The sequence below is a fragment of the Canis lupus genome, chromosome X (genome assembly GCF_048164855.1).
Source record: "Canis lupus baileyi chromosome X, mCanLup2.hap1, whole genome shotgun sequence".
Lineage (NCBI taxonomy): Eukaryota > Metazoa > Chordata > Mammalia > Carnivora > Canidae > Canis > Canis lupus.
Window position 1 is genome coordinate 95390826 of NC_132876.1, and position 22340 is coordinate 95413165.

Here is a 22340-nt window from a genome sequence, read left to right on the forward strand (position 1 = left end):
GTCAGGATCATCAAAGGATTCTTCATTCTCTGAAAAACTGGTAATTTTGAGACTCCAGAATTCTCTTACTTAATGCTTTTTAAATTAAATGATTGCACTGATTTATTTTGTTGACATTGTCAGATCAAGAAGGACATATATTTATTACTAGTGTGGAAAGTCACAGCTTCTTACCAGCACTAGACACTCACACTTAAGCATCTTGTTTTCTGCACTGGGCCTGAAAAGGTGTGTATATGGAATACCTGCCATATGCCATTTAAAGGAAGTGTGAGGAGAAGGGGACATGATATCACAGGGTTTCTAGTTGATTCCTATTCCTTTCTTGTACTAGTTGGGTGACTCTGGGAAAGATATTTAAGTTCTATGTTCTCTCTCTAATATTTGTACAAGCTCTAACGCACAGTGTTACTTGGCATCAAATGAGATCTTATGTACACTGAAGCGCGCCACACAGTAGTTGGTCAAGCTCTGAACTGCAGAATCCAGAGAGCCATCTGAGAGATAGATGGTTATAAATCTAGTAAAGGAGAAAATGAAAAACAGCCCACACAGCCTCTAAAGCTGAGGAAGTTACCAATCAAATCTTCCAGTTATGGTACTTTATTTTAGGGGGTTTCTTTTTTTGCATATTATAATTACCACAGATTATTTTGATTTGAGAATGTAGACTGCAGTATTTTTTAAACTTCTTTTTTACTGTGATACAGCAGGAAATGCATTTTTATTTCAGATCATTATACACATGCTGCACACATATACACACACATCTGAAAGAAAAGTTTCATGAACCGTGCTACCTATGTTGCTGTCCAATATTTTCTACTCTGCCTTGTTCTACTGTAATTTTTAAGAAGTTTTTTTAAATGGTTGATCAGTATCCCAGCAGCAATGTGTCATAACACATGTTTTAAAATACTTTGAAGTAGGACAGATCATAATTTAAATCCCAAATCATCTACTTACTAGCATAGTGACTGTGAACAAATTAGTCTCAGATTCCTCATTTGCAGAATAAGAATTATAATAGGGAAAACCTTATCTCATAGAGACATAGTGAGGATTATATTAGATAATTAATATAATGCATAAAGTGTAGTAGATGCTCATTATTGGGGGTTTCAAATCGCTACCTTTAATTTAATTGCATTAGAGATAAAGTTTTAAAAATGTATCTGACTATATTCTATTAAATGCAGAAAAGTCAGACAATGATCTGGACAATTCAGATTCTCAAATTTATTACTCCCTTGACTATGTCATGTAGAGAAATCAAGTATTATTTTAGGAGGTTTAATATCCATGAAGACACAAATTTAATATCTAAACACCACTGACCTAGTTTGGTGGGAAAGGCCATGAAAGCTTTGGAAGCATCATTCTGGAACTTGACAACTGCCTCATTGCACAAAACCATTCAGGGCACTGGCCTGGTATAATTTAACTCTGTTCCCGAAAGCTCTAAATCCAGGCCAACATTTGTAAACACCACTGCACGACTGATTGCAATGTCACCCTGTTCTCTCTTTTCCCTCCTTACCCTACTTCATTTCCCCAATGTGAATCAAAGTTTAAATTTATCTGAACCTTCCAAGTGTGTCTAAGAAAAGTGCATCATTGTTAGTCACCTACCTCCCTTTGGGCTTAGAATTATTGGCCAAACCCAAATGTCATATTTCAAAGCAGACCTCTCTCTGTTTACTACAAGTGTGAAAAGCAGGAATTCATCTTAATTTGTATTTTCTCCCTAATTTAGTAATGCAAATTGTTCTATTCTGCCCTGTAGATGTTACAATGAACAACACCACTGAGACCCTCCCTGTTGACTAGCAACCCAGATGAGTGAATCAGTGGAGATGTTTATAGGGAAGCAAATAACATGCTTACTTGAAATTCATTTCTCTTTAATGACAAGAAAATTTAATTTCAAATTGCAATCTACAGGTGTTTGCTAACAGACCTTTTCAACCATGATGGCTTTTCTTATCACCCACCCTCTTTTGCCATGCCTAGTAAATATTGTTGACAATGGGTTTCAAAACATTCTGCTGATATGTTATATTTCTAAGTCTTATGGATTGCTTATCATGTCCTCTTGATGTCATCTGAAACATAATGTGTTTTTATGAGGAAACTGGATGATTACTTAATTGCAGTGTTTCTGTTTTCACTGTATGTGCTACTGAATAAAAATGAGAGGAATATGGTCTCCTAAATAAAATTCCATAGCTAAGCTAGAAATCTGATTTTCACATCTCACTCATCAGGTGAATATAATCCAAAAAATTCCTCCATCCAAATGGAAATATCTCATGCCTAGTCTCTGATGGAAGGAGCAGCTTATTTTGATCCAACCTATTTCAGCCACTTTTCCATTAAAAAATCTTTAAAAATATTTTTGTGACCTGTAAAATGTTCAGACAGTCTTGAAAATGGAACAACTTTAAAGTAGCAGGAAATCTCATTAATAAAATTACTTACGTGCTCTTGTTTAATTACAAGCTCTTTGGAAAAAAAGATCACCATGGAATGAGATCAACTCAGAGATTTCAACAATAGAGATTTTAGGATTTGAAATCTTAATAAATTTAATCTCAGGAAAAAAATGGGAAAGGTTAATCATTAATAAAGTAGCTGTCTTCATTATGTAGAGGCATTCTGTATTTTTTTATTATTTTATTATATACTTGTACCTTTATATAAGGTGCTTAGTTCCAGGGTCTCTAGGTCAATGGCAATGACTGCCTCTGCTTAGGTCTACTCTCTATCGTATCAGGTAAACTTTTGGGTCTGTCATTTCAGTGAGGCTGTGTGTATGCTGTTGAAACATATGTGTAATCTTAAAATACTCCAGTTTGCCCAAATACAATGAAAATAGTCACATCAAGAGTAAGAACCAGAATTTGGACCAAAGTACCAAACAAACAAAAAGTCCTAAATGGATAAAAGGGATATGACCAGAGTCATGAATTCAAGTACCTACGTGCTTGTAGAAATAACAGAAATGAATGAGACTGTATGCAAGACACATTGGAGAATGGCGGGGTCTCTGTGCAACTGAGACTGTAAGAATTTATTGATCCTAAGCCCAACTGCTAGGCTTATTTGAAAATGTGGGTTCAATGTTTCCATTTTCTATAAGAAGTCAGAAACAGATTTCTTTTTTTTTTAAGATTTTATTCATTTATTTGAGAGACAGAGACAGAGAGTGAGCTGAGCACAAGCAGGGGGAAGAGCAGAAAGAGAGGCAGAGGAGGAAGCAGACTCTCTACTGAGCAGGTAGCCCAATGTAGGGGGTGGGGGGCTCAATCCCAGGACCCTGAGATCATTACCTGAGCCAAAGGCAGATGTTTAACTGACTGAGCCACCCAGGAACCCCCAGAAACACAGATTTCTAAATTGACAATGTTGAGAGCCATTTAAAAAATTTTAAAACATAAATTTATAATTTTTGTTGCCTCTTTAAATTTTATTCTTTTCATTTTGGTAGTTTGATTCAGAATCCAAATAAGGTCCACACTCTGTAGTTGTTTGATAGAGCTCTTAAGACTCCTTTTTTTTTTTTTTTTTAATAGGCTCTACACCCATTGTGGGGCTTAACATAATGACCCTGAGAACAAAAGTCACATGCCAGACCCTGAGATGGAAAGTTACATGCCCTCCTGTCTAAGACAGCCTGGTGCCCCAAATATTGTTAGTCTTTTTAACTTAAGAGTCTTCACTCCTCCACATTTTTAGATATAATTTACATAAAATTAATTACAGAGATTTTAAATATGTACTATAGTAAATTTTGATAAATATATATACTCATGTAACTTTTACCCCAAACAAGTATATATACTCATGTAACTTTTACCCCAAACAAGTTATAGAATGTTTCCATTACCCAAAAATTCCCTTATACTAAGTTCCAGCCAATCACCCACCTAACAGGTAAGAAAATTTTTTATTTCTATCACCATAACTTAGATTGGCCTTTTCAAGAACTTAATATAAATGGAATGACACAGCCAATTTAGGTTTAATTCTTCTTGTGCTATATAATGTTTTTGAGATTCATCTATATTGTTACATTTATTGATAGTTTGTTACTTTGAATTGCTTAGTAGTATTACATTCTATCCATATTAAAGCATTATGTGGATCAAGTCTCAAGATAGACTTGGCCTGCAGGAAAATAGTAGGTTATTTCTGGATTGGAGAGAAGATAATGGGTGAAGGTAAAACAAACAAAAACCTTAAATGCTGAAAGAATGAAAGGATAGATAATTGTGCTAGGAGAGCGTTCAAATAAAACAGTGTAAAATAGTGGACATCGAAGAACCGGAAGGCAGAAGAGAGCAAAGGACCCCTTAGGTAGGCATTTCAAGAATCTGGGTGTGATGGGGCGCCTGGGTGGCTCAGTCAGTTAAGTGTCTGCCTTCAGCTTAGGTTGTGATCTCAGGGTCCTGGGATTGAATCCGTCATTGGGCTCCCGAGAATCTGAGTGTGAGAGGGACACAGATGTGACAAAAGAAGTGAAGAAAATAGCTGATCCTGTGATGTGTAGGAGTTGCTCAGCCAGTTTCCGGATTTCTTTTAGAGAGAAGTGCTCTATGTGTAGCTGTAGGTTCTATGTGTTTATTAGAGGAGGTGAATTCAGGAGCCTCCTATGTCTCCATCTTGTACTGGAATCCTTCTTATGGCTTTAATAGTAATCTTAATATTCTGTTACATGGATGACAAAGAGTGTGCTTTTATTTTCTTTAGGATTTTGTTTCTTTCCCATCTTTCTTTATTCTGATCATTTCACAATAGTTTGACTCTTTAATGATTTACCAATGATTATAATTTTCCTGACTTATGAAGGTTAAGTTCACATTGCAAAATTATCTCTGCATTGATGATAGCTTAAGCACAGGTCATATTTTTCCTATTTCTCACACTTAAGAGAAATAGTCTCCCTTCTATTTTTCATCAGGATCTCATGCTCTGCAATGAAATTGAATAATAATTCCCTAGCAGTACGGAGAACTTCCAAATTGGGCCACAATATATGAACTAAAACGTATTCACTTATTTTCTGTTGCTTAAAATGTAGGCAAGAACCATGAATTACAAGTATCCTATTTTATCCTAAAACTCAGTATGACAACGAAATATTTTACAATGAATCAAGGTCAGGGTAGAGCTAATGATGATGTACTTCCATGATGTTTAGAAGAATATTTTTTGATAAGAAATACTAAATTAAACTTTCCCAAACAAAAAGGAAATATATTTTCTTGCATACTAGGAAGACTAGAGGTAGTGCAAGATCAAGTATAGAAACATCAGTGATTCAACAATTCAGTAAAACACCATCTCTTTCCTTTGTTTTCCTTAACAACTTTTTTTTTAAATAAAGATTTTATTTATTCATTCATGATCCTTAACAACTTCTTTTCAAGAGAATACCAACAGCAACTAGGGTACTTACTTTCTTGTTTAGTAAAACAAATAGAGTAACTTCTCTTCAAAACATGGAATAAAATTTATTCCGATTAGTTCAGGTTAGGTCAAATGACCTTTGTGGAGCAAAAATAACCAGGAGAAATTCTATGTTCTTATTCTTTTGGCAATAGAACTCCTCTGGAGCAGGAAATGGAGTACATACCTAAATGAAACTGAGGTTCCATTAGGGAGGAATAAGTGTGGCTTCAGCTATTCTCCATTCTGCTTTATTTTCTATTTTAATATTTCCTGAAATTTTATTTATAAAACATGAGCATTTAATAGCCATTCATGCTATTTAATGTGTGAAAGGGTGAGTACTGAAAATGCACTGGAGTCTAAGTCCAAAGTGATTCACAAAATGTGGACACTGAATTTTTATACTGAAGAAATTATTCATAACTTTCAGAAACAAAAATCTTTCCAAATCGTTTATTTTAACTGGGTGTGTTTCCTGGCTGCAGAAATAAATAATAAAAACTTATTTTAAATTTGTGCAATATGTCTTCAAACACCAGAGATATGCTGAGTCATTGATAAATAATTCACTTAGCCTGGCAATAGATGAACCAATTTCTGAAAGCTGTAGGCATCTAGGTTTTCCCCTACTTTCCTTGTTGAGATTAGCTAGAACAGATGAATGATGGCATTCTAATCAAGACCCCCCAAAATGGATATCCCCTTTAAATCTTCACCAACCTGCCATGGTGAATCACTAATATCATGCCCAATCATATTATTTGTGTCAAAATTCCTCTGGTCTGCTGCATCTAAGTGCTGCAAATAGTTGCAAATAGTTGATATTTCCTCCAGACACAGTCCCATTTGCAAATTAACACACCTCCTAAAGGAGATGTGATAAGCAGGAAAGTGAGATAATTCTACCCCAAGTAACTTAAAAGTAAGTTTGAACTCATTTTACCCAAACCACTAATGTAGTCCAGGATTTTTCTCTAATTTTTATCCAACACTGCAGATTACCAGGTATTTTAGGGAGCATTTATTCAATCACCTGCTTGGTGTATTCTCCAATATCCCTGAGTAAAATGAATTAATCTCTCCCAACCCCCAATCAAAGCCAATAACTTAGAGTCACAGGAATATGCATCTGACTCTTGATATCAGCTCAGGTCTTGATCTCAGAGTTAGGAGTTCAAGCCCTGTGTTGGGCTCCAAGGTATACATGAAGACTACATAAAATAATAATAATAATAATAATAATAATAATAATAATAATAAAAGCTAATGTTGACTGTGGAATCAATAAATGTGTTTTGGTGACCTTGAATAACTTTTAGGAATAGAGCCACAGAACAGAAGGTTGTTTCACTGAGGTTTCACAGATACATTTCATAAAATATTTGTAAATTGAACAAACTGGATCAGAAAAGAAAAACAATTACATGATGAGCCAATTTCCCCTTGTGTTATTCAGCCAAAATATCTTTTCTTAAAGAATTAACTTACAGATTTTTAAATTACTGAACTAAATTTATATACAATGAAATAAGCATTATTGTAAGGGCACAATTCAATGACATTTGTTTATGTGCATTATTTTTTATTGCTAAATATTATTTCATTATATGAACACACCAGTTTACTATCTTGCTAATAGACTTTGGGATTATTTCCAGTTTTTAGTTATTATAAATAAGATTACTATAAACATTCTCATCTAAGTATTTGTGTGGCCAAAATTTTTAATTTCATTTAAGTAAATACCAAGGAATGGAATCACTGGATAAGGTGGTATATATTTACTTGTTTAAGAAATTGCCAGAAGTTTTCCAAAGTGGTTGAACCACTGTGGTCTTAACTTTTATTTTCATGATGTCTAATGACATTGAGAAACTTTACATGTATTTATTGGTTATTCACATATCTTCTTTCAAGTAGTATTTGTTCAATTATTTTGTCCATTTTTTATTAGCCATTTTTGAGAGATTTCTATATATTCTGGACACAAGTCCTTAGATATGTGTGTTGCTATTATTTTCAACTTCTCTGTCACTTGCATTTTTATTTTCATAAAGACAACTATTGAAAACCAGAATTCTTTTTTATTTCAAAGTCCAACTTATCATTTTAAGTTCAATGATTTTGTGTGTGGCTACTCTAAGAAATCTTTGCTGACTGCGTATTTGCAAAGATATTCTGCAATCTTTTTTTTAAAAAAGCGTTTATAGGTTTAACTTTTACATTTAGATCTTAATGTATCTCATTAATTTTTTTGTACCATGTAGGGAAGGAGTCAGAGTTCGTTTTTTCCCATATGGTTATTATACTCAACTTGTTGAAGATATTTTCCTTTCTTCTTTGAATTGCATTAGGCTCTTTCTTGAAAATCAGTTGAGTGTATGAGTCTTTTTCTGGGTGATGTGTTCTGTTCTTCTGATGTATTTGTACATGATTTATGATACCATAATATCTGAATAACTGCAGCATTATAGAAAACCTTGAAATTAGGTAGTCTAAGGCCTTTAAAACAAAAATTTAGTCATTGGTTTTAGATCTTATTTCTTTTTTTTTAGATCTTATTTCTAAAATAAACATGTGAAGGTATAAATTTCCATATATGTATTGCTTTAGTAGCACCCCACAAACAGGCATTCTGTTTTAATTTGGCTCAGTTTGATATATTTTCTAATTTCCTTTGTGATCTATTTTACTCATGGATTATTTCAAAGTGTTGATTAGTTTCCAAAGTTTGAGGCATCTTCTAAATATCTTAGTATTATTTAATTCCATTATGCTCCAAGAACATACTATGCATGTTTTCAAATTTATTGGTGCCTATTTACTGCCTAATATCTTCTATCTTGATAGAAATTCCATGTGCACGTGAAAAGTATGCTTAGTAATTGTTGAGGTGATCTATAAATGTCAGTAAGGTTGAGTTGGTTGATAGTGTTGTTCAAATAGTTTACAGCACTATGATCTTTTGTCTACCTGTTTTATCAATTACTGAGAGAGGGGTAATGAAATTGTCTACTATGTAGTCTTTTCTGTTTCTTATTTTAGTTCTGTCAGTTTTTACTTCATTTATTTTATTGTTCTGTTTTTTGATCAATTCATTTTTAGGATTGTGATGTCTTCCTAATGAATTGACAAGTTTTTATATGGTTTAATTTAAATCTACCTTCTAAGCTGTTTCTTTTCAATTTGTTCCATACATTGTTTTTTTTTTGTCCTTGTTTACTGCTTTTTTGTGTTTTTTGAATATGTTTAATACTTTATTTTACATCCTCCATTGGGTTTTTATTGATATATTTGTCCTACTTTTGCTACTTTTCCTAGGGATTTTAACATATATTCTTAATTTATCAGTCTACTTAGAATTGGTATTATACCACTTCATGTAAAACTCAAAACATTTAAAAGAGTATGATTCATAGGGTACCTCAGTTAAGCATCCAACTCTTGATTTCAGTTCAGGTCATGATCCCAGGGTTGTGAGATCAAGCCCCGTGTTGGGCTCCTCTCTGGGTATGGCACCTGCTTAAGATTCTCTCTCTCCCTCTCTCTCTGCCCCTCCTCCCATTCCTCTCTTTAAAAAAAAAATAAGAGTATGATTCTATTTTCCTTATATACTTTGTGCTATTTTATTATACATTTAACTTCTACATATGTTAAAAATCCCAAAACAAAATATTTATGCTTTAAATATCAGTTTTTTAAAACAAATCTAGAAAATAAAAGAAAAAAAACCAGCCTTTATATTCACCCAATATTTATCATTTCTATTGCTTTTCATTTTTTTTTGCTATAGATTTGAGTTTTCTTCTAGTGCTATTTCTCTTTAGCCTGAAGAACATTCTTCATAATCTTTCAGAGGTCAGGGCTGCTGGCAACAAATTTCCTAAGCTTTTGTTTATCTTAAAATGGCCATTATACTCTATTGTTTTTCACTTTTAAAGGTACAAATTACATACAGTAAAATTAATCTTTATTTTAAAGATTTTATTTATTTTGTGTGTGTGTGTGTGTGTGTGAGAGAGAGAGAGAGAGAGAGTGTGTGAGTGGAAGGAAGGGAAGAGGGAGAGAGAGAATCCCAAGCCGACTCCACCTGAATCCCAAGCAGACAAAGCCCACCACAGAGCTTGACTCCATGACCCCAAGATCATTGCACAAGCTGAAACCAAGAGTAAGATGCCCAACCAAGCCACCCAGGCACCCCAAATCATTTTTTTCATGTACAGTTCTGCTAGCTCTGACAAACTCATACAGCCAAATATCTCCTTAATCAAGATATAGAACACTGCCATCACCTAAAACATATTCCCAGGTGACCCTTTAAAGTCAACCCAACCTACTACTACCAGTCATAAGCAACCCCTGAACTAATTTCTGTTCTTTCAGTTATTCATTTTCCAGAAGGTCATATAAATAAAATCATGTTCTATGTAGCCACTTGAAGCTAGCTTCTTTCACATAGCATAATACATTTGTGATATATCCAAGTCATTGCATATATCAATAATTCATTCTTTTTATGCTGAGTGTGGACATACCACAATTTGTTTATACATTCCACATTTGAGGAACATTAGTATTGTTTCAAATGTTGGTGATTATGCATGCAGAAAGCCACTATAAACATATGTGAGGGCAGCCCGGGTGGCTCAGCGGTTTAGCACCACCTTCCGCCCAGGGGGTGATCTTGGAGACTCGGGATCGAGTCCCACATCGGGGTCCCTGCATGGAGCCTGCTTCTCCCTCTGCCTGTATCTTTCTCTCTCTCTACTCTCTGTGTCTCTCATGAATAAAGAAAATCTTTAAAAAATATGTGAACAGATTTTTGTGTGAACATATATTTTTATATCGCTTGTGTAAATATCTGGCTTGTACATTTAACTGAATAAGGAACCACTAAACTACTTTCCAAAGTGGCTGTACCATTTAGCATTCACACTAGGGATATATTTCCAGATGTTTCACATCATTGCCAGTATTTATCAGAATTTTTTTTTTGCCATTTTAATAGATGGGAGTGATATCTTGTCATGATTTCAATTTGGATTTACCTAATAATTAATAATATTGAGCATCTTTTCATGTACCAATTTGCCACCTGTATATTTTCTTTGGTGAAGTATCTTTTTAAAACTTTTTTTCCATATTACTTATTTTGATTAATATATTCTGGACATAAGTTCTTTGTCAAATATGTGATATGCATATATTTTACTACTCTTTGGTTTGCCATTTCATTATGTCAACAGTGTCTTCTGAAGAGCAGACATTCCAATAACGACAACACCACACACACACACACACCATCTTTTCTTCTGAAAATACCTAGTCTAGAGTTTCACTTAAATTGCTCATTGAAACAACTTCGATGCTCTCCCTTCAGCAACACTTCTTCTTATAAATATTTAAATTATCATATATAAAAAAGGACATAAAGAGAGGTAGAGAAAGTGTGTGCAGTAAAAAAAAAAAAAAATTGAAGTGGAGGGGCACCTGGATGGCTCAGTCAGTTAAGCATCTGCCTTCAGCTCAGGTCATGATCCTGGGGTCCTGGGATGGAGCCCCATGTCAGGCTCCCTGCTCAGCGGGGAGTCTACTTCTCCCTCTCCCTTCTCCTATGCTCTCTTTCTCTCTCTCATTCACTCTCTCTCTCAAATAATAAAATCTTAAAAAATTGAAGTGAATACTTATGAACCCATTCCAATATTATGCACTACCTTGATATAAGGTAAAAATTGGAGAGCTTCAAATGGCCTGACTGTGAGTTCTCCTTCCCACTCTGCTCCCATGGAAAAGATTTCCTAGGCAAATAGCACCCCCTATCAGATGAATCAAGTGCAGTTCCCATTTATTTCAGCAACAAGGTTCAGTTCACTGCAAAGTCACAGAATTATTCAAATAAGCCAATGGCAACCAAGAGGCAGTCTACCCTTTTGATACTACAAACCCTGTCTCCCACAGCCTCTGGTTTCTCACTCTATTTACAAATGCAACCTCTTTGTGGCTCTGCATATGAAATCCTCCCCTCCTAGCCTGTGAGTACATGTGATAGTAATAAAGTGTTGCTCTCAATCTAAAAAAAAAAAAGCAGACATTCCTAATTTTGATAAAGTTCAATTTATTAGTTTTCCCTGTCGTGTACCAAGCTTTTGATGTTATATCTGAGAAATCTTTGCCTAACCCAGAGTCACAAATATTTTTCTTATGTTTTCTTCTATCACCCTCTCTTTTGAAAGATATTTTCCTTTTTGTAAAAAAAGTTTTTATTTATTTATTTGAGAGAGAGAGAGTATAAGTGCAGTGGGGGGAGGAGGAGCAGAGAGAGATGGAAAAGCAGATTACCCACGGAGTAGGAAGGCTGAAGCATGGCTTGATCCCAGGACCCTGGGATCATGACCTGAGCCCAAGGCAGATACTTAATCGACTAAGCCACCAGGTGCTCATTGAAGGATATTTTCAATAGATATAGAATTCTGAATTTACAGGGTTTCTTTCTTCTCTTTTTCTTCCAGCTATTTATTTATTTATTTATTTATTTATTTATTTTTTATCTTTGATTGAACTCTACCTCTGATATGGGGCTCAAACTCATGACTCTGAGATCAATAGTCACCTGCTGTAGTGACTGAGCCAGCCAGGAGATCCCAATCCAGCATTTTAAAGATGTTGTTCCATAATGTTGTGGTATCCACTGCTTTTGGTGTGAGGTCAACCACCATTTGTGTTGTTTCCCCCGTTACTTAGATTCCACCTCCCTGTTCTACTTCCTGAAAAGTGGCCCCAGACAAAAGGCCAGATTGAAAAGTGACTCACCTCATGTGTTTCCCTTCTCTTAAATATCAAGATTTTGAGCTACCTGTGCTCAATGCCCAGACACAGTTACCTCAAATAATTTGTGAAATGTTACAGTACTTCATGATAAGAGGTTAAGTCTGAGACCAGGGATCCCTGGGTGGCGCAGCGGTTTGGCGCCTGCCTTTGGCCCAGGGCGCGATCCTGGAGACCCGGGATCGAATCCCACGTCGGGCTCCCGGTGCATGGAGCCTGCTTCTCTCTCTGCCTGTGTCTCTGCCTCTCTCTCTCTCTCTGTGACTATCATAAATAAATAAAAATTAAAAAAAAAGTCTGAGACCAGTTACTCCATAATGGCTGTATGGAGAATTCTAGCTTGCTTAGTATTCTTACTCTTATTTCTCCCATCCATATATGAAGCAATCAACAATATATTTTTGGATACCTACTATGAAAGTGTGAAAGTATTATTAAAGAGGTAAAGGCATGGTCCCAACCCTTAATTAGTTTATAATTTTGTAGGCTAAAATATATATAAACATAAATATTTTAAAATTAACTTATGGGATCCCTGGGTGGCGCAGCGGTTTGGCGCCTGCCTTTGGCCCAGGGTGCGATCCTGGAGACCCGGGATCGAATCCCACATCGGGCTCCCAGTGCATGGGGCCTGCTTCTCCCTCTGCCTGTGTCTCTGCCTCTCTCTCTCTCTGTGACTATCATAAATAAATTAAAAAAAAATTAACTTATTTCAGTTTTTCTTTTTTTAATTGAAGTATACTTGACACACAATGTTATATTAGTTTCAAGTGTACAACACAGTAATTCAACAACTCTACACATTATGCTGTGGTCATCACAAATGTAACTACCATCTGTCACCACACAATGCTATTACAATACCATTGACTAGATTCCCTATGCTCCTTCACCCCTGTGACTTATTCATTCCATATTGTAGGCTTATACTGAAGGAGAAATAGGACAGAAAGTATGAGTTTTTACAAATTGTTGTTGAAACTCAAATATATCAAGATTTCCAGATATATAAAAAATGCATGATTCCAAACCTCATTGTTGCTCAGCATTATTTTCTATTATCCTCAATTGAAACTTTCACCCATTTTTCACAGTAATAATTCTAAAGTTTATCTCTCTAATACTGGAACAATTAAAGGTCCCTACTATAGATCCAATCATGAGTAGTATGACTGAACACCTTCATAGCTCTCTTCTCTTACTCAAATTCAACCCAAATGTGTATATTCAGACCTGCATGAACCTGGCCAATTGGGACCATTCTCCAGTTCATAAATATCAATGGAAGGAATGTACTTATTTCTATTAGGTTGAAGTCTTGCTAAAAAGATCTTCAGAATTTGTTGATATTTGTCTTCCTCCTGCTTTAGTCTTTGAAAATCTGTTTGAGCTTGGAAATAATTCTTGAACACTTATTTGACCTTGGTAACAAATATTTCAAAGGAATTAACACTTGTATTTATAACTTGAATCATTCAAACAGAATAATTAGGAAAACTTTATTCTAGGTCATGTGCTAGACCCAAGGGGGCAGAGCACAAACATGCAAAAGACTCAATTTTTACCCAGGAGGAGTACACAGTTTAGGATGAGAGAAGGATACATTAACAAATTATGTGAATATAATTAAATTATAGTGTGATTATGTGTTCTTGTGTGAGAGAGAGGGGGAAAAACAGGAAGTGTCAGGGGTTTGGAAACGTAGGAACACATTCTCTATCTTCGTGATAAAGGCCTTTTGGTTCAAAAAAAAAAAAACATGTAGGAGAGCTCAACCCAACTCATTTAATTTAGGAAAAACTGTGGGCTGGGCACAAAAACTTGATAAAACCTCTTCAGGTCAACAGTGGAACTTATAATATTGACTGGGACAGTTGCTCTGAAGTTCTGGAGCCAGAGTATATAAATCTTCGTGCCAGCAGAATGCAGTCTTCAGTCTGACATGTGAGCACCTCCATCTCACGGCAGGGAGTGATTAATGCAAATTGCCTGATCTAGACTCAGATGTGGCCCAATGCAAACGGACCAGAGACGTGACATGGATGTGCCATATACCAAGAAATATGTGATTTGGAGTAAGATTTTTAAAGCAACCAAAAGCTGAAGTTGGCAGGTGCTTTGTCAAACAAACCTGAGCTGAAAACCAGAAAACTCCAAGGCAAAGGTGGTAACCAGGCAGCAAGGCAGGTTTGAGGCAGAAATACCAGTGGGTTTTAAGTGAGGGGTGCCTTATTGAGTGTGACACTAAGGGAAGCTGGAGGCCTGATGTGTCAGTCAGGGAAGGGAAGGACAGTCATGTCACTGAATAAGACTGATACAACATTGTCAGTGTAAATACCAGTATTTTGTAGGTTTAAGATGATTGTGTCCACAGGGAAAACCTCCAATCCTGACAGCTATGTTGCAGGGTTTGTTTTTTAAAAAGATTTTATTTATTTATTTATTTATTTATTTATTTATTTATTTATTTATGAGAGAGAGAGAGAGAGAACAAGCAGTGGAAGCAGCAGAGGGAGAGGGAGAAGCAGACTCCCCACTGAGCAGGGAGCCTGATGTGGGGCTTGATCCCTGGATCCTGAGATCAGGACCTGACCCAGCAGATGCTTCACTGACTGAGCCACCCAGGTGCCCAGCTGTGTTGCATTTTTAACGGAAGCAGGCCTTCCACCACTGTTCCTAAAGAAAAGGCAAATCTTATTAAAAATTCAACTTCCTTCAGAAGAATGACCAGTGCTAAGATAGGAAGGTAATACAAGGCCACACATTTTCAATGCAGATTGTATCACAACTTTGGATGCTTAAAAGAAAGCACTTAGTTTCTCAAATTACTGCACAAAGTAATCCATGAAATGAAAATCCTTGCAAATACCAAGTGCACTCTGAGAGCCCTTGAAATACTTGGCAATCATTCTGAAGCTCTTTATTAAAACCTTAAAGCTCACTAAACCCAGCACTGTTAGATGGAAAAAAAAAAGTCATTTTGAATTATTTGTGGAGGGCACAGGGATTACTTCAGTTGATACTTTTAAAGTTTTCCTCTCTTCTCCACTGCATTAATGATTATACTTGACAAAGATGTTATTGCCCATAGATTTGTGTAAATTATTTGGTTTTAGCAAAATATTTCAACTAAAGTAGTCTCATAGAATGCATGAACTTCTCGAACATGTAGGCAAAGTTTTTGCTATCTTTCCAAGCTTCAATGCCCTTCATATGTAAAATGAGGATACTACGGGAGGCCTGGGTGGCACAGCGGTTAAGCATCTGCCTTTGGCTCAGGGCATGATCCTAGAGTTCCAGGATTGAGTCCCACATTGGGCTTCCTGCATGGAGCCTGCTTCTCCCTCTGCCTGTGTCTCTGCCTCTCTCTGTGTGTATCTCTCATGAGTAAATAAATAAAATCTTTAAAAAAATAAAAAATAAAATAAAATGAGGATACTGAGCAAAAAATCAGAAATCTATTTTAGTGACATAATCCTAGACATGGGCGAATGATTATACACTAAAATTTCAATTGTCACATAATATAAAATATTAGTATTTAGAAAAAAATTAAATATCCCAAACCAAATTAATTATAACTGTTGAATGCATTATCATGCAACTATATAGAATCATAATCACAAAGGGCTTTACTGGCATGTGAAAGTGCCTGTGATACTGTGTGATTATTATTATTTTTTTTTCTGTGTGATTATTTTTTAAAAAAGATTTTATTTATTTATTCATGAGAGACGCATAGAGAGAGTGGCAGAGACACAGGCAGAGGGAGAAGCAGACTCTGTGCAAGGAGCCCAATGTGGGACTCGATCCTGGATCCCAGGATCACGCCCCAAGCCGCAGGTCGACTCTCAACCACTGAGCCACCCAGGTGTCCCAAGTGTGATTATTTTTAATTAGGAAAGAATATTGTGTTAACAGTGTCATGTTAATTTTTTTAAAAATATTTTATTTATTAGAGAGAGAGAGTTTTTGAGAGAAAGCGAGCACAAGCAGGGGCTAGGGGAAGGGCAGAGGGGAGGGAGAAGCAGACTTCCCGCTAAGCAGGGGTATCTGATGTGGGGCTTCATCCCAGGACCCTGAGATCATGACTGGAGCTGTAAAGCAGATGCTCCACCAACTGAACCACTCAGGTGCCCCCCTTCCTCATTCTTATTGATTTAATTTTATTTTTTGAATATGTAAAACATTAGCATACATTCAAAAGTCAAAAATATTCAAAAAGATAATATTCAAAGAAGTATCATTCATTCCCTTCTGTATTTTCCCACCCTATTCCTCCATATGTGTAACAATTCATTGTTTTCTGTGTTTGTTTTTGTAAAGATAAACAGACATATGTATGTTTTCGTATTTCTCCATCTTTCTATTCACACAGAAAGTAGCATATGTTTATGCCCTTTTGAACTTTACCTTTTTAACTTAATATCATCCCCTTGAAAATCACTCTTTATCAGTTCACAGAGATCTTTCTCAGTATGTTTCACAAGTGCATACTATTCATGCATACCTAAAATAGTTTATTCAACCTTTCTCTAAGCTCAAGCATCTAGGCAGTTTCCAACATTTTGCAATTACATGTAATGTTCCAATAAATAGCCTTGATCATGTATATTTTCACATTGTTGGAGTCATATATTTAGGGTAAATTCTGAGAAGTGGACCTGCTAAATTGAAGGATAAATGCCTTTGTGGTTTTGTTAGATATTATCAAGTTCTCCTCCATTTGATGTTGTATCATTATGCATTGTGCACTGTGCATTTGAGTATATATTCTCAGTCTCAGGCAGGGTTGTGGGGAATAGAGGAGCTCTGCAAGCAAATTTTTCTTTTTATTTTTAAAAAGATTTTTAATTTATTTATTTGAGAGAGCGAGAGAGAGCATGCACAGGGTGAGGAGCAGAGGTTGTGGGAGAAGCTGACTCCCTGTTGAGCAGGGAGCATGACAAGGGGATCCTGGGACTCCGGGATCATGACCTGAACTGAAGAGACACTTAACGAACTGAGCCACCTAGGTGCCCCCTGATTTCTTCTTAAAAGATTTATTTACTGTAGTGGTACGGAGGAAGCAACTCTTAAACTATTTTACATGTATTATAGAATTGAGCATACAAGCAAAACTGATGATGTTGGGATCCAGTGCTCTCACTGTGGAAGAAGGGACATAAAAGTATAGAATGTGAGAAAAAAAATAAAGTATACAATGTGTAGAAGGCAATAGAAAACTGCAGAAATCGATTAGGTTTGGAAGTGGCACTGAGAATCCATGATTTCTAAAATGTGCATATATACATGTATGCTAATTAATGTGCATGTGCATATGTATATTTAGATACATGTGTACACAGAGGAATATTGTCCTAGCTTTACCAGTAAGAGGGCCATAGAACAAAGTTACCCCAGGAGGAGTGAGCACATATGACACCGAGATCTAGGTCTCCGATACCATTTCTCATGAAAGAGTCAGAGCTCTTTTTTTTTTTTAAGATTTTTATTTATTTATTCATGAGAGACAGAGCGAAAGAGAGAGAGGCAGAGATACAGGCTGAGGGAGAAGCAGGCTCCCTGCAAGGAGCCTGATATGGGACTCGATTCCAGATCCCGGGATCATGCCCTGGGCCAAAGGCAGACGCTCAAGCACTGAGCTACCCAGGCATCCCTGAATCAGAGCTCCATGGAAAAATTATTGATTCCAGGAATGAGGCAGGGTAGATACAAGATAAGCCTGGAGCATCTTGTTATGTCTGAAAGTAAGAAAGAATAAAGAAAAAAATTGATAAGTCAGTTCATAAGGGCATAAGAACTAACCTGATAGGGCTCCCACTGGCCAAATCTAGGACAATTTGAGCATCAAAATAATTAAGACCCATAATGAACCACTGATAAAACAGAAATTCAAGGGTCTACAATCATAATAAATAGATAAATAAATGAATGAGTATGATGTGGGGTAGGAGAGGCCTTGCTTATAGTAGAATTCTGAGGACTGACCACTAAATATGAGGGGAATATTGGAGTTGGAAAATTATTATCTTGCAACTAATGATAAAAATCAGTTCATTTAAGAATCATTAATAGATGCTAAATCTAGGGTGAAGTTTTTATGAGGAATAGGATATCTTTATGGCCTTCAAGGGCCTACTCACAGATTTCTTATGAGTTTCAAGGTAAGAAAAATAGTAATCACTCACTGAAAAAACTGATAAACCTTTGACAGAGTGATGAAAATTAACATTATCAATGTAGGGCAAATGGATAAGATACCCTGTGAAGGCTACAAATTGGAACCTAATTGTGAGGAATACCAGACAAACCCCAGGTGAGGAAGAATTCATATAAAAAGATGTATGGATATGAAAGTTCATAACATCTTGTTCATAATAGGTCTTAACTGAATATAACTGAAATGTTCAACAGTGAATGCACTGAATACCACTCTGACAAAAAAGAACAAACTCCCGATAAAGTCAACAATGTGAATGAATCTAAAAAGTATTTTGCTGAGTAAAAGAAGTCAGACATAAAATAGTACACACCGTGTAAGTCCATTTATATCAAATTTGAGAACAGGAAATAGTTTATGGAGATAGAGAGTAGATGGGCATTGGCTAAGGTAGGAATAGTTATGGAAATTGACTGCAAATGTGCATAGAGGAACTAGTCAGATGTGATGGAAATACTCTCTTACCTTGGGTAGGTGGTGGTTATATGCACATACATATTGGACAAATGTATTGCACTCTTTACAGTGCAATACAATGCAGTGCAAAAATTAATGTATTCTATTGTGTCTAAATTATACTTCAGTAAAGCTTATTTAAAAAGATGAAGGGGGAATCCCTGGGTGACTCAGCGGTTTAGCGTCTGCCTTCGGCCCAGGGCGTGATCCTGGGGTCCCAGAATTGAGTCCTGCATCAGGCTCCCTGCATGGAGCCTGCTTCTCCCTCTGCCTGTGTCTCTGCCTCTCTCTCTCTCATGAATAAATAAATGAAATCTTTAAAAAAAAAAAAAGGTGAAGGGAAGGTGTTCTCAAGGGGAAAAAATTTGCAAGGAAATACAACAGAATAGTAACACTGGTGACTGGGTGGTTTCTATTTTCACTATTATGCTTTCCTGCATTTAACGTCTGAGAAAAACCTCAGCATTTAAGATAAGGTTACGTGTGTATTTAAAGGCACTGTATTTTGTTTTGTATATGACAATAATGTGTGGCATTTCAGATTCTTCTCTGTGAGGTGTGCTGTAGTGGCAAACATATCACATAACTGAGGGACCTGAGTTCTCATTCTGATTGTCCTGCTGACTGTTGTACATTTTGTGAAGGTCATTTGACCTCTCTCAGTTGAGTTTCTTTATAAAACGAAGGAAGTTGATCTACCTCAGCTTAAAATTTTCATGATACCTTTGGTACCAATTTAAGAACATAATATGTGAATCTTCTTAATCGGAATCTCAATAGAATCGACAATTCATTTGCATTTTCAAAATCCTTTGAACTTTGCATGTATTACATGTTTTTCCTGTAACCTATTACAATTTAAGTACCCAAAGGCCAATTTAGAGGGACTTCTAAATCCTTGATAGAAAGTATAACTTACAATCATCTTCAGTTTATTGCTATATTAAGGTGCTATTGATTTTATTAAAGAAGAAAATTAGTCTTTTCCTTTAGTATTTTCTCTGAGCCCTGAAAATATTGCAAGCCTGTGTTAGAGACAGTAGTAAACCGTCATATGTATAATCACATTAACAACCTTTTTCCTTCTCCAGTGAAAGTATCATAGACTATAAAAGTTACATATCCACTTTTTCTTTATTGGGTGAAATTGGCTTTTGATTCGTCTGATTACATGATAATTGAATCAGACGTCTGGTTCTAAGCGATATGTTTCCTTTGCTTTTCCATTTGTTTATTGTTGTTTGCATTGCTGCAAATGCATTAAAGCTGAATGCTGATGAAAAGAGTTGAATTCTGACTGTCAGATGGGAAGAACAAGTTTGCTGGTTGCAGATGCCATTTTAACTTTGTCTTTCAAGTGTAGATTCTTCTATTTGTCTGTGGCTCTCTCTCCAAGACATACTTTTCTCTTCAAATCAGATAACGCCTTTCAGAAGGTAGAAAATGATGAGAGAAAGCTCTTTTTCCTCCATCACCGCTCATATCAGATGGCTGCATTAATGCCACAAAATAATAGGGAAAAGTTCTAAATTGGATCTGGCAGCACTAAAGTCGAGTTTTAGCTGGATTTTTTGGTGATTTCATCAACAACTAAATAAATTTAGCCAATATTCTAGATACTGGTTCTATAAAACTCTACATTTTATATACATTTCACAATTTTGGTTAAAGAGCTTGTTCGGCCTATTATTGAAGGAGCCAGGAAGAATGTGGTTCAGTATTTTGTTACATTATGTTCTCACAATACTCATATACAAGACTCAGGAATCTCATTGCTGTAACAGGAAGTGACTTAATAAGTCCAACTCCTAATGACAATACATTCTGGGAAATGTACACTCAGCTGTGATCTTTACCTTCAACAATTTACAAATGAGTTTAATATGCCCAAGAGTGTTGTTCTCTATTGACAATATGTGAAGACATTGTTCAGTGTAAGAAAACGGAAGCAGCTGCTACTATTGTGTATGCTTCAGATCACAAGAAAATGAGAGTATATCCTGTTTTCATTTTATCCAGAAAATCTCTATTGAATCTCACAAAATTAGGAATCAAATTATTTTGAAGCCTTTTAGTTTCTCCTTATTATAATGAGATATAATACTTATAACTGAAATTTACTTCATTTCTAGAGATTCCTGCAATTTGGGAAAGCTAGCATGAAAGCATTATTAAGATGAAAACAGAACAACATGGCAATGATTTGAGCTATAAACAGTCATGTTTCTCCTACCTTCTCTTTTAGCGAAACACAGATGTTACATTTGCAACAGACCTTCTGCAGTAATGTGTTTGAGAATAAACACCGGCAGTTTTGCTGAAACTAATTTACCTGCTTTTGATTAGTAATGCTTAGCATTCTAAGAGCTGGGAGGACACATGGGAAAAAGCAATCATCCAATCACTGTTACTTCATGGACATTGCAAGGAAAATTACTTAAATTAAGGTCTATGCCCAAGTCCGTTCTCACACCTCCCAACAGATTTTTTAGTGAGGCCCTTCATCCCAGCTAAGGAAATAACCTGGTGTTTTTGTTGAGCCCTGACTCGTAAAAGCCAGAAAATTCACAAGAGATGCTTGACAGCTGGTGAATTATTGAAAGACGGTGTAGAAAGAAAAAAAAATAGTTAATATTTTAGCATCAGTTTCTTTTTTTAAGTAACTCTATGCCCAATGTGGGGCTTGTACTCACAAGCCCAAACTCTACTGGCCAGGCCAGCCAGTCACCCCTAGCATCTGTTTTTGACAGAATCCAACATGTAGCTGCAGTCTCACTTTCTGTACAATGAATCAAAAAAGTGTAACAGCATCTAGCTAACTATTCCTAGGTCAGAAACCTGGCAGAGAAGGTTAAAGAAAACATAGGTAGTGGGAACAATGTTAGTCTCATAAAATACATCACATAAAATAGTTACTTAATCCTAACTCCACATTTAGAATCACCTGGAGAGTTGTCAGTAATGTCTGGACCTTGATATAGGAAAATAAATCCCTGTATTCAGAAATGGTCATGGGCATGTGCAGTCATGGTTTAGAATCACTGATTGAAATGATCATAACTTTTTTTCTAGCATATTCTTGTGATAGGCAAATTTTAAATATTTAATTAATTGTTTAAAACTATTTTTCTTGGGGCACCTGGATGGTGCAATCAGTTAAGCATCTGATTCTTGGTTTCAGCTCAGGTCCTGATCTCAGGGTTGTGAGATCAAACCCTGAGTCAAACTCTGTGCTCAGCATATAGTCTGCTTGGGACTCTCTCTCCCTCTCCCTCTGTCTCCCCCCCTCCACCCTGTGCTCTCTCACTCTCTCTAAAATAAATAAATAAATCTTTTAAAAACAGTTTTTTCTCTACTCAAAGAGCATTTGTACAGTTTGAGG